At 42.9% G+C, this 14,734-nt stretch overlaps 1 protein-coding gene across 7 annotated transcripts in view; it reads right to left on the bottom strand.

The window, feature by feature from the left end:
- Window positions 1-14,734, bottom strand: part of LOC126297938 (ecdysone-induced protein 74EF) — an 844,422-nt gene that overhangs the window by 449,018 nt on the left and 380,670 nt on the right. For all 7 annotated transcript variants that reach the window (XM_049989256.1, XM_049989260.1, XM_049989262.1 and 4 more), the window contains one exon: window positions 8,637-8,697. The gene's annotated coding sequence lies outside the window, so the exon portion shown is untranslated. The remainder of the gene's footprint in view (window positions 1-8,636; window positions 8,698-14,734) is intronic.

The raw sequence follows: 14,734 nt of genomic DNA, 5'->3' as shown, positions 1-14,734 counted from the left end.
GGAAAGAACAAGTTACGACTTCCTCAAAGGATATCTGCCATTAAGCAGTGTCAGAACATATAACTGTAGATGTTCTGAAACGGAGATACAAATATTTTAGAAAAAGAACAAAACCTTAAAATCTCTTTCACACAAATAAACAACACCAACATCACAGTAAATGGGGGTACAGTGGGGGTAGCTGCCGTATCTCCTTGGGAGAAATGTCGAGTGCTCCAAATACTGATTCAAGAGATCTATGTGCAGCCGATCCCGTAACCGAAATAGAGTTACGTTTAGGCCTAGAAGAGTCGTTGGTGACATATATCTTTTTTTCGTCATACATCATGCATTTCAAGCACCCAGAATACATGGTCGGATGTCAATGTAGCTTCGTATACGCACAAACCATGGATGCGTATGTTAACGATTAGAGTTGTTATTCTCTATGTCAGGTAGAACGGCCATCAACGTTACACCCGCCTTTTGCAGCTAAGCAAGTCCGATATTGCTGAACATTGTATTTCTACTGGACATTCAATGGAGTATGAAAAAACAATGATTTTGTCCTCAGCAACGTCCTTCTGGGACTCCATTATTAAAGAATCCGTAGAAATACGACTGGCGGAAAATCTGTTAAACCGTGACAGCAGCTACCAGCTGGACAGTGCATGGAATCCCATCATCTCCACGATTTGCTCAAATCGAAGACGACAGAGTGCGTCGACGGCCGTGGCAAAGAGCAACGCAGAGGGCGACTGAGTTCCGCTATTCCACCAGCGAGGCCGCTGCCGGCGGGCAGTGTGGTTCAACTATCAAGTTTTCGACGCATGCGCAGAATAGTTGCAGTACGCTATATATTGCGGAACGGAGGACGTTTTCGCCAGTCTCCGACGGCTCACCTGAAGATGACTGGCACGTGCCCAGTTGAAATATCGTGCGAAGTATTGAACGACGACCGGCTGCAAGCCCGAAATTTTTAAAATACTTCACATCTGCTCCTATCGTCCAAGAACAAGTAATGGACTCCCTGCAACACTGATCGGAAACGAGCATCAGCCGGACTATGGAATTACCGTCCCATGCGTGGGCTGCCGTTAACACAACCTAAATGGTTGCTGAAGTGCTGTCGTGACCGGGAAGCACGGACTGCTGATGAATGGTGTCCCATTGTGTTGAGCAATGAATCACCGTTCTGCACTACACCGGATGGCCGTCGTTGACGAGTATGACGGCGACTTAGGAAGAGGCCCCATTCTTCCAATGTTTTGGAGAGGCGCAATGATTCCCGGCGTCATGGTGTGGGGACCCATCGGGTTTGACATCAGGCCACGCTTGATAGTCACCGAGGGAACTCTGATGGCACAACGGCTCGTCATGGAAATCCTGCGTCCTCGTGTGTTACCTCTCAACAGTATTGTGATGTATTTTTTCAACAGGACAATGTTCGTATGCACATGGCATGTGGCTCTATGAACTATCGGTGTGATATTGAGGTACTTCAATGGCCAGAGAAATCGTCAGATATGTTCCCGATAGAACTTGTATGGGGCGCCAACTTTTTCCTATGGCCAATATCCTGGATACCGATGACTAGTTACATAGGTCGTGGGCCATCTTGCCTCAAAATAGGATACAATGGCTTTAGGACACTTTTCCCAACCGAACAGTGGCTCTGAGCACTATCGGACTTCACATCTATGGTCATCAGCCCCCTAGAACTTAGAACTACCTAAACCTAACCAACCCACGGACATCACACACATCCATACCCGAGGCAGGACTCGAACCCGCGACCGTAGCAGTCGCCCATCTCCGGACTGAGCGCCTAGAACCGCTAGACCACCGCGGCCGGCAACCGAACAGTGCATGCGTCCAGGACAGAAGGGGCGCAACGTCATACTGATAAGTGATTTCACAATGCCAAGTTATTTGTAAATTTGACTCGATTTTTTAATCATTGAAATAACTTCACATACCCTTTCAACTCATAAGTTTCGTCCCCTCCTCTCCTTCATGGTGCTTATCTTTTTTTTGTCAGGGAGTGTATATTTTGTATTATTTCTAGGGAGCTGAAATCAGACAGCCGTTTCTTCTATATGCTCTAGGATAATTACGGAGTGCATAAAAGAGAGGAGCGCAAGTAAAAAACTTAATTTTTTTTAAACACGCTTGCTACCTTATAGTGTCTTCTCCTTTTGCTCTAAGAGTTCTTTGATCTACTTTCGATAAGCCGTTAACTGCAGCTGTAGCTATGAAATCTCAGCTATAATGGAGAAAACGATTGTAACTATTTCGCAAGAAAACACGGACACCGCCCATCAGTGTCATCTCCTTTTGCTCTTTGTGTTCTCTGGGCTATTTTCGTTGAGGCATTATTTCTAATTGTAGCTACGAAATTTCAGTTATAACGAACCATGCAACTGCAGTATTCTCACGCATGAGAGGCGTATAGAAATAATCTTTTTTACTTATAAGTTGGAGAGGTAGTTAAAATTTATTTCTTTTCGATCATTATGAATACGTTTATTCAACTCAGAAGGTCTTTGGGATTAAAATATACTCGATAATGCCCGTAACAAGTTACGTTGAATAGAAGATACAGACGTCAATTGCGAAACCCGTCTCCGTAGATCAGAAAATAAAACTTTGCAATCATGACGTTCAACGGCTCACGTTATACTTTTCCTCGACGGTTTGAAAATATTTGGTCTGAATTGAAGCTCCGGTACTCAAAGGTTCCAAAATTCAGGTCATGTACTGACACCGACACGCCAATCATGGTAACTGGGACAGAAACCTCACAAATGATTGAAGCCAGATACATTAGCGTCGCACATTTCGCTTGGGCAGGCACTTCGTTATTGTCGAGAAACGTGTACGTGGAAGTACAAAGCCCACTCACTTCAGTACTACCGGGAGGACGTGGCATAAGGACGTTAACGAAGTATCCAGGGCGTGATGCGGCGCTGAACGCAACAGGGCTGCGCGATATTTCTCGAGTGTTCCGCTAGCATTTTATGTTAACAGAGGTGTAAACGGTAGTGACGTTCCTATGCCGAGGGTTCGCCCTCACTAACGTGGCTCCGTACAGTACTTGTACTCTAGTCACAATATTTCAGGAGCTACTCTTCCACAGTTAAACTTTATTTATTTATCAAGTCACAACTAGTGTGAAGCCTTATTATAAGGAGCTCATGTTCGTTAAGTTGTTGTCATATATAGGAGTCAGATCACATCAAACGTAACTTCCCTCACCGGTTTTTAGGATTTGGAAAATTTATTTTAGTTTTAATCTTGTGAACGGAGACCGTATAGCAGACCAATGGTCGTTAATCCGCTGCACAGATTTTCCATCCTGGTCAGGCTTACCTCCCTGTCTCGCAAGCCAGCGCGCTGCATATTACGCTTATACGAGCAGATTAATATACATTGACAGTGATCAAATCATGGGATCACAATGTGTTAAAACGGCACAAGAGAAAGGAGTCGAATGGAATGAAGTCATGTTGCTATTCATTTAGCAATTTCGTCAGCAAGAACTGTCTTCGGAAACGTCGTTAACAATGGCATAATTACTTACAATTTTACTGTCTCTGAAACAAATCCCAGTAGCCATTAATATCTGTGTATCTATGTTGTCCCGCGTGCTAACAGACACTAGTACAATCGTGCAACCTAATGGCAAGAGGACTAGCCCTACCTCCGCGACCAAAGTGCTGCAGTAACTTTTTATTGCCTATACTCTTTGAAAAAAAAAGACAAAAATATTTGACCAAACAAATTCCGCCCAACACCTAAAAGATTGCAATTAGAGGCCGAATATGATTCATTTCTTTTTCGTGTGCACGTTTTCTAGGTCCTCGCTCAGGTCTTGATGGCCTAAGGGCCGCCGTGTCATCCACTGCCCTGCGGCGTCACGCAGATGCCGTATGTAGAGGCATGTGGATAGCACACCACTCTCCTGGCCGTTTTGCCTACTTTCCAGACTGTGGAGCCGCTGCTTCTCATTCACTCAGTTGGCGTTAAGAGGCTGAGTGCACCCCGTATGATTCCCTCCACAAGGAAAAATACGCATTAATTCAGGAAATTGAACCCGGGTTCTCCGCATGGCACCCATGTACTCTCAACACTCACATACGAAGTGGGACTTGTTTGCACATTACTCGATTATACATAGTAGATAAATGGACGAGGCTACTAGCTAAGCATAGAAGCTCTTCCTATTCCATGTACACCTCAAAGGTACAAATACAAGCCACGGGGGATTAGCCGAGCGGTCTTAGGCGCTGCAGTCATGGACTATGCGGCTGGTCCCGGCGGAGGTTCGAGTCCTCCCTCGGGCATGGGTGTGTGTGTGTTTGTCCTTAGGATAATTTAGGTTAAGTAGTGTGTAAGCTTAGGGACTGATGACCTTAGCAGTTAAGTCCCATAAGATTTCACGCACATCTGAACATTTTTTTTTACAATTACAAGCATTTTCAATGGCTTTGGAGATCTTGGCTTACACGAAAACAGTGAGACGATGCTCCACATCAAAGCCACACACAATTTTAAAAGAAATTAGAATCTTTTCAAGCGCATAATGTTTATGTAAGGCTTAATTCGTTTTTAAAACGGAGAAAGATTCTATGACCACGAAAAAGAGGTCTATTGGTAGCTGCATTCATTGCCTACCTGAGTAAATTCTCAGTCTCCAGTAATCTCCCAACCAACGAGAAAGTAAGCACTCATAAAAATACGAGATGCTCCGTACATTTGCAGGTACAATGGGGAAGTTTATCCAGTCACATCTGACATTACTCTGCCCCTTTCTGGTATCAGCAGGTTTGTCAAATTTGTGTCTACGAAAACAATGTTATGGCAACAACGTAACCTGATATACTCGCAAAAACTTGTCACAATGAAGGAAAAAACCTACGATTTAATGTACCAAGCTAAGCTTTATTCGCGTGTTTGAAGTTGACTAAATAAGGTGAAGTCGGCGACCAATCAAATATTATTAGGAATGAATGTGGGAAATGAACTAAAAGTATTATTTTGACAGAGCTGAACGTCTCGCCGAAATATCGAACTACGTCTCGTTTCACTGATCCACGAAAACCTGACACAGTGGTATTTTGTGGGGAGCATTTTCTGTATAGTTAATAGACCTTTATTTTCGAAGCACTGTTAATGTTAGTTGCTTTCACCAAAGCATCCGAAACGTTGTATACAATGTGATGATGCTAAATACATCTGCAACGTCGAAAGTCTGCGTATTATATATGAATACTTTCGAAGTTACATACATTATATATCTAACACTTCTAATGAGACAGATGATCCTAGGAACTGATTTAATGTTTGATGTCAACAGATTACTAAGTTCGCCAGTTGAAAACTGTAAACAATAAAAAGTAACACCCTATCTGGGATTGTTCATCTCTGTCTAAATGCTCCGTGGATGGTCGTGGAGTGTTTTTTCCGTTTTTCTAAATTGTTAAGTTCCAAGCCAGTTGTGGATAGGAGGTCAAGAGCAGATATTTATAACGTCTCACGCAGAAGCGGCACACGGAATGTTGGAATCGGTTCAGTGGAATCAGACGTATCTACGAGGGCTTGCTGAAAAGTAGTGCATCTAAATTTTTAATGTAAATACTCTTAAATGTTTTGAAATAAAACATTCTACATCATTATTCTTCACGTCTATATAATTATTTCTCAACATAGTCATCCTGACGAAGAACACATTTCTCCCACAGAGAGACCAGTTTGTTGATACCTTCAAGGTTGACAGAGCCACAACCTAACCTCTGCTTGCACCCCTTCATCACCCAAAGTGAAGGCTTCGAATGTGATCTACAGGTTTTGCAAACAAATGAGAGTCGGATGGGGCCAAGTCGGGACGGTACGGAGGATCATCGATGACAGTGAACCCCTGGTGTCGGATTGTTGTAAATACCGAAGCGTTTGTGTGTGGTATGGCATTGTTATGCTGAAGGAGAGGGTGCTCCATGTTTGGATGAACTCTACGAATTCGAAAATTCGATTACAGCACACTGTTTCTCACGCACAGACGAAGTTACGTTACACCCCACCATGTTACAGGCTACAAATCGGAGTCCTCTAGCGGCAGGGGGATGCAAATACGTAAACATGAAGAATAAATATATATAATATTAATAACGTTTGTTTTGTATAAAAACTTTAAGAGTTTTCACGTAAGAAATTCGGAGACATTACTTTTCAACACACACTCAGACAAAACATTCGTCCGATAAGGGCAGTTTGTTAGTCTTTCGAAGGAAGAGCTGAGCGTAGTATAAACAAAACATGACGATATTTCGGACACTGTTGTATTAACTCAGAAGCTGCTCTACAAAAAAAGAGAAAAATATTTATGCCGAGTGTTTATACCTTCAAATATGGTTTTGTATCGGCCAGTGGGCTTTCGAAGCGATTTGCAGAATTGGCCTAGGTATAAATATTACAAGGTCTTTTACCATATTCCTATGAGATGTGCAGTCTCCACATCGTAAATAAGACGATAATATGCTTTTCAAGGCTTACGGTATCCGCTCATTGAAGGGAAAGTGTCTTGATCCTTTAATTCTAATATTAAGTGTAAACCGAGATGTAACAGCGACAAAAAGCAGGCCACAATGATTACTTAGAGTTGCACTAACCTGGTATAGGTAATACATGAAACTGTTAACCGGATGACAAAGTGATGGCGCTTAATGTGTACCGGTATATAGTCTAAAATCCACACGAGTTGTTAGCAAGCAATGCCACGGCTTGATTCACTAGGACATCTTGATTCAGTTACAATGTCAGGAATAGCGGTGGCTGTGGGACACTTAAACTTATTTGGAATGACGACCATTTAGAGAGAAAAACGAAGTTAAAAAGTTTGTAATTACGTGCTTTTATCGCTTCTAATGAAATGCATTTCTGGAGGTATAAAGGCAGGGAAGTTCCAAAGTTCAAATGAACTGTACCACGGGGGCCAACAGCGGTCTGATACAACTGCTGATCTCTCTGCCTTGCAGGCTTAGATAAAACAGACGCCACGCAGTCTTTGTTTCCCTAACTCCTCTCTTGAACTCACGCAAACATTAGTGAGTGAAGTCTGATGAGATAATTCTCATCACTTTTGTAGTTTTAGCAAGACAATACTACCGCGGCTGGAGGCGTTATTCTGCGTAGACTTTAGAACTCCTTAAAATGTGCATTTTCATTCTTTGGACAGCTGAACTTAATTTATAAATATGTAGCGAGCTGAAATGAACGAGGTGTTTTGCGCAAATGTCCTGGAGTGAACGATAGTGCAATTTCAGAAAAGCTAAGCAAAAGAGAATGATTAAAACTACACAGAGTCATTTTTGGAACAGTTCAATGAAACAGCAGACAACTTGTTTTTTCTTTTGTTGCATGCGCGTGAAAGATATGTCACTTCTAAATAATTTTTGCGCACAGCATTAACAGGTTCATGATTTACAATGCACTGAAATTCATCGCCAGCAACCTTCTATTACGTAGAATTGGGATGTAACCAGTAAAAAGTAGTGTATAGTATGTTCTACATGCATTTCGTCTCTACTGCGACCGAAAATTGTCAAACATTTTATGTTTATTGCCACTGATGAACGAGGTTTCGCAATAATAAAAAATAAAAGATCATAGCAGTATTTGTTTTTTATTTGCATGCTGCCATTATATGTATTTTTATGTCACAGGACGATCAGCTTTGTATTACTGTCCCCCACTCTCTTTTATTAGATACGGATCTGAAAACTGCCCGTAACAAAGGTCTACACCAGTAATCTGCATTAATGAAAAAAGTTATCCATATGCTGTCTGTCTTCCATCAACATATTACAAATGGTTTCGGTGCCGTTATACGTGATGTCTGCCTTGTGAAAAATGTCAAACAGATGTCGAATAATTCCTCAGGACAGCGCTCAACCGGAAGCGCCTGCTCCACAAGCCATGAATGCACAATTAGTAGGCCTACAGTTATACAATATTCTTGGCGTTCGACAGGTGAAGCAGTCGGAATCATAGCTGTCCTTCATAACGAAACATTCGAGCAAGTATCCCAGGTAATAATCTAGAACAGCGTTTTGTGATACATGCACGGATGCTGAAGTTTTGAATTCTACAAACTCCGAAAGGGGCTCACCTGCATCTACCCTCTAATTTTAACAGGTGTACTGCTCCTGCAACCGACAATGCAGAGCCTGTTCAATAAGTGAAACAAAGGACTTTTAATTTTAGTGACATTTTTGAAAATGATAGGTCTGACTTGTATCTTGAAAGTTTCTCGGCCTATTGGATACTCAACGGTGTTTCGGTGCATGGCAAAAAGCGACGACCGGCTGCAGTCCCGAAACATCATAGAGTAATGACAGGTCTGCTTCCAGCAAAGAAGAAATTTTGGGCTTTAGGGTCCTGTCGACAGCAAGGGCTTAGAGACTGTACTTTAGACTTGAAACTGAGAAAATAAGTGCTTGCTTTCAATTTAGTGCTACAAAAGTAAAACAAACTTCTTGTCGGAGGGTACCCAGATAAACGATACCCAGCTAGAATATGTACTGGCACTTAATAAGTTTGTAACAAGCGAGTGTGTTTATTCTACCTATAAGAATTGTTGATGGATGAGGTTCTCTTACCTGGCTATATCACGGTACTTCTGAAACTTGATCCAAAACATGAACAGCGCTGGTTGGTGACCTACAACAGAAAAAAATCATGTTGTGAGTATTGCTATAAAAACCGTCGTTCAGTTTCTTCATCATTCACAGCAGAAAACACCTAAGAAAATACATGCCATGCAATTAAGTGTCGTCACGGCTTGCTAAGACTATATCCTAGGAAAAAGGAAGGGAGGGAGGGAGAGAGAGAGAAGAGGAGATTGAGGCGAACTATGTGAAAAACGTAACTACCTTCTATCTATGTGCTGCAAGTTTTTTGTGGATTATGTGGCAATCGGCTCATATATTTTTGAAATTGCCCACGGTTTTGCGCTATTTTTCCAGAAACGAATCTCCGTTAATGGATATTGAAATCCTATGGAAGTGGTTTTGATTTATATCCAACATGGTGATCGGGGTATATGCTGTTGTGATCTGACATGTACTCTGGCTGTCTAAAAATTTAAGTTTTATCTTAACTGTTTGAGGATTATATATTTGCTACTTAAATGGAGATGGTGAAACACCCGAAAACCGCTCTTAGGTTAGCCAGTATACAGTGCACCAGTCCAGAACATTATCTACAATTTGTTTTGCACATTCCGCTCTTTGTCAGTGACTACTATGTTTCCCCGCTACTGTTAATTCTAAATTAATTACTCCCGGGTACTGTAGCAGATGTCCTATTAATATGTTCCTTCCTCTGGTAAAGATATTACACTGACTTCATTCTTCACCCTGCTCAGGAAACACGTATGCGAAAATCTCGGGATCTGTTTCTGCTCCCTTCACTAGCTCCCAAGTCAAAAAATACATAACAAACCTTATGAGTAACGGTAACTGAACATTTTCTTGTGAGATATCACCTGTCAGAGTGACTAACGCTTTTCAACTGGGAAATTTGTTCCTATGATCACAAGAGTCTATATTCTGACGACACTAAGACAATGAGAATAACTAGAACGACGGCAACAGCAACAATATGGTTCAATGATAATCAAGAAGTGCCGTATTAAAGACACTAGCAGTTTTCTCTCGGAAAGCAGAAACCGCTTCACTGGCTGCCATAGCAGTGGCATACCTACGCAGTTTATATGAAGCTCACGCACTCCGGATTCTCTACGAATCACAAGCGCACGTATTTCTACTGTACTATCATCACGATCGTTTCTAAGGTCACACGTGGGACTACAGCAGTACAGACACTCATTTCGTGACTACCTCGAATGAAATACAAATAATGCCACACAACAACCTTCAGCTTCTTAAATGGTTCTGTAAGCGCAGTTTCCCTTCAGGTGTCTACTAAATTAATCTCTAAAACCTATAAAAAGTGTTGCTGTGAGAGATTGGTTTGAAATGCACCTGCGGATAACTGATATCTGCTTCTTTATAGATTTAGATGGCAGTTTTTCTTGTCCGGACAAACAACCAGAAAAATATATTTACAGTCCGTTGTTTCGGTTGATAGTTAGCGACTTTTCTAATTTAGATACTATGAGTGAGGCAGCGCCACTCGTGCAGAGGATAGACTCCAACTTATAAGTGAAGGCTGCAGGGAATACACATCTGGTTTTGCGGACGCTTGTTCTCTGTAGCGCAAAAATATTGTAAAAATAAACGCATTGGCGAGAGCATTCGAAATGTCCCATTGTCGTCTGCCACATTGTTCATCACAGTTAAAGAAGTGCTCTGAGCCAAATGTCGTCTGGAGTCCTCTTACTGCTGTGGTAAATAAAGACAATGGATATACGCTGTTCATTCACATTAAAGTGCCCACCGTCGATGTTCGACGTCAACTAGCAGTTACTACCCACAGACGGCAGGTAGCAGCACTTGCATTAGAGAGTGGAGGGTATATAAAGCGTGTAGGAAGGGGGGGGGGGGAATATAGTCCAGCCGTTGTAATACGGAAACCGAGCGATTTATCTGACGTCCAAAATGGCACGATCATTGACGTCAACTGTGAAGGGTCACATGACTAAATGGTACTAGTTGTAAAACATCTAAAACGCTCCAAAGTTATCAGTGTGCTCTTACAAGCAGGTCGGGTAACATCGTAAACCAAATTGCGTCACGAAATATTGTATTCTCAAATGGAGTAGGTGGCATGTGGTTGAAAAGTCAAAGTCTGGTCATACCCTAATCTCTGGATGACAGCTTGAATTAGGGTGACCAACGATCCCATATTTCCCGGGCTCTCCCGTATTACAACCTTATTAATCCTTACGGCTCCCCTGTCAATCAACTGTTTCTATCGTATATTTCATCAGTGATCGTTGTAAGAAATATTAATCCTGTGAAGTTCTATCAACAGCTGAAGTTCCCTGACCGACAGATCTCGAAAAGTTTTTGTATAATAATGGATGCTATTGTCGACGTATAGTCTATTTACTATTCGTGCTTCTACGGAAAGAAGACGATTTGGCTCCAGGGAATGCGAGGAGTGGAGATAGAACGACACAGCCTACTCGTGTAGAAGGGTTGTAGAGGGATACGCTCGTGACCAAAATGTGATGCCGTATGGCGTAATAGAGTAAAAGCAAACAAAGCATGCCAGTTTTTCTATATTTATACATCCATTATCACACATTCCAAGAAAATTCGTTGTAGTTGTGCACTTGAAATATATTGTGATTAAATCGATCTTAAACCTCCCTGAAATCATGGTCAGATGTTGGTCATCTCTCTTAACACCATGACCAAATATCGGTCGCCGCAGCTTGAACAGTACACGTATTACAATGTGACTGTTCTTAATTTCTACTAGCGACGGCTTTCCATTGGGCAAGAAAGAAGAAAGGACGAAGATTTGGAATTTAGGATATCACCGTCGTCGACGTCATTAGAGACGTATTGCTATTCAAGCGGAAGAGGATAGGGAAGAATGCGGCTTTGGCCTCAAAGATCACTCCGGCGTTCACTTGAAGTGATTCAGGGGAAATCAAGGGGAATCTACTTTAGGATGGCTAGACAGCGATTCAAACGTCGACACTTTACACTAAGGAGGAGACTAATATTTCGTCCTGTGAGCTTATAAGCTGGAAGAAGAAATATGTTTCTGTGGTCCTATTTTAACGAGGACTCTCGGAATTTCTTGTAGTGCTCTTACTGGTGATGGTTCATCATTTCTGCTTCGTGCTCATACTTATTAACAGGTTTACGCTGGGGCTGACTTTTGTGTTTCTCGCTGTGGGGCGGCGCGTGTGTTCATGCTTGCAGGCGGCGCTGCTTTTCCTGTTTCCCGCCGTAGTGTTGTGGTCGTATTCAAACGCCCTGGGCTACTATTTATTATATTGACCTTTTATATGGAAAGTTATTTTAAAACAGTTAGAGATCACATAAAATAATTTTACTCAAGTTTAGTCACAAATTATGTAATATCTCATTCGTTCAGAAAGCTCTCTTACTGAAGGTTTACCCTTGCTATTGTGTGATACGTCATACGGTAGTGTATTGCTGGTAGCATAATTAGTAGATTCGAGCGTGAGCTACCAGTCGCACACGCCGGCCCGAACGCGTTAAATAACTCCGTGACGAAGCACGCAGCTCTTCCTATGTGTTAGCACATGTTAATGGCAGAAAATTGTAAGGGATTTATGTGATTCCTCCCGGCGACATCGCCGGTTCATCTGTTCCAGGCCCACAGCTATACCACTGAGCGAAGGCCGGCCTGACGCTTCTTGCGCTGCAGCGACTGCCGCCTCTAATTGCCAGCTGTGAAGCACGCGCGCCTCGTATGATGGCAGTCTGCCGCAATTTGGTGTTAAGTGCCGCCCCACAACCTCGTGTAAACGGCCTCTACGTGCGAAAAACCTGCGCACCGTCGTTTGTTTTCTGCCGATTCCCCGTCTCCATAAAGCCAGCTCCTTCACGAACCACCCACTTGTATCGGAATTTACAGGACGATTTTACAACATGTGGTTACAATCACTAATAAGCTCTTGTCTGAAATTAGTTAGGATGCTGCACAATGAGCACCTATAGCTGCAAGAGATGCAGCTTTCTGTGCTGGCATTTGAGGCCAGATGTCAAACCTTCAGTGAGAAAAAGTTGCATTATGAGACTCAGTTGCTGCTGTATGGCGATAGGTGTCGGAGAAGGAATCGTTACAGAGAAGGCTGAAAACTACTGCAATGTAAATTTTGTTCTTTTTGTTCTACGTGCCAATGACAGATTTTTTTCGTTCTTGTTCACCAGAGGCAAGAAATGTGGATAACTGTAAGATAAACTATATGGCAAAGAGAAAGAACCCGATAGCATCTGGTTACGAGATTAGTGGTGAACATGTTGAGCACACTGCAACGTATATGTATTTAGGCCTAATACTAAGAAGCGATATGAAATGGGACGTTCACGTAAAATTAGCATTAGGAAATGCGAATGAAAGACGTAGATTCAGGGAAAATGCGATGAACCGTAAAGAACATTGCATACAAAGCAAGTGTACGTCCAGTTTTGCAGTATTTCTGCAGTGTTTGGAAACGAAGCTACCATACGGCATTACTGGCCGGGGTTGTTGGACACCTGTTGCAACTCCTTCTATTTGACACCACTTCAGCAACGCGCGTCTCGATGAAGAAGAGATGAAATGAATAGAACAACAAAAGTATCCAGTGCCCGTGCGAAGAAAATCTTCGACCCGGTAGGGAATCGAACCCGGGGCCCCGCGAGCTAGAGGCAGCGAAGCTAACCACTTCTTTTTTCTCTTCTTCCTTTCGATCTGTCAGCACCGAGGGCCGAACGGCACTATAACCGTGGGTTTGGTGTGGGGCGGCGGAGGGGTGAAGTGGACTGCGGTAGTCGTCGTGGGGCTGTGGTGCACTGCGGCTGAGGTGGGGATGGAGCGTCTCCGTCGTTTCTAGGTCCCTGGTTAACATACAATACAATACCATACGATACTTTACTTATCATTGTCTTCACACACTTCTTTCTCCTCACTCTATTCCTCGTCACATACTGCATTCTTTGCTTCCTTAACATCGAGAATCGATGAGCTTCATGGTACACTGCGGCGCCCTCCTGTGTGCTCCCACAACAACTTACTGGAGATCCTGTTAGATGCTCTGCCGATTTCGCATCACGTGTTGCAGTCTCTTACTGCGTAGTGAAGGTTAGTTATTTCTGGTATCGGTACTAAACAAAGCGCATTCTAAACCCACATTTTCTGGAGAACAATGTGCTTCACATTAGCAAGTTCCTTGCGGGAGGAGCTTGATCTTTTCAAATGGTGCAAATGGCTCTAAGTACTATGGGACTTTAACATCTGAGGTCATCAGTCTCCTAGACTTAGAACTACTTAAACCTAACTAACCTAAGGACATCACACACGTCCATGCCCGAGGCAGGATTCGAACCTGCGACCGCAGCAGCAGCGCGTTTGCGGACTGCAGCGTCTAGAACCGCTCGTCCACAGCGGCCGGCTATTCGTGCTGTCCTTTTATGCATGAATAGTAAACACAATAACTTCCTTGGTGAACAAGACTTTTAAAAAAGCGGAAACATATTAAGGTTCGTGATAAGGAGGTGGGTAACGAAGCCCTTAGCTGACGAAATCTTATTACACGTTATCAGACATCTGACAGCTTTGTCTCGTTTCAACAACGACCGAGCGATGTGGAGCATTGGTAAGACATTGGACCTGTATTCTGGAGGGTGGTGGTTGAAATCCCAGCCATCCAGATGTAGGTTTTCCGAGTTTTCCCTAAATCGCTTAAGGCGAATACCAGAATAGTTCCTTTGAAAGGGTACGGCCGATATCCTTCCCCATCTTTCCTAATCTTAAGCTGTGGCACGTACATCATGACTTCGTTTTCCACGGGGCGTTAAACCCAAGTCTTCCTTCCGACGTGTCGAAGAGTTTCTTATACATCATCATCTTGCGAAGTCGCTTCACTACAAGATAAAGAGTAAGAAACTATTCGAAACACAGGAGCAAGGGAAAACTGTTACTGCCGGCCGGTGTGGCCGTGCGCTTCTAGGCGCTTCAGTATGGAACCGCGTGACCGCTACGGTCGCAGGTTCGAATCCTGCATCGGGCATGGATGTGTGTGATGTCCTTAGGTTAGTTAGGTTTA

Source organism: Schistocerca gregaria, chromosome X, assembly GCF_023897955.1.
Source record: "Schistocerca gregaria isolate iqSchGreg1 chromosome X, iqSchGreg1.2, whole genome shotgun sequence".
In the NCBI taxonomy this organism is placed as follows: domain Eukaryota; kingdom Metazoa; phylum Arthropoda; class Insecta; order Orthoptera; family Acrididae; genus Schistocerca; species Schistocerca gregaria.
Note: the sequence above shows the minus strand (reverse complement) of the source record. Positions and strands in the feature narration are given on the sequence as shown.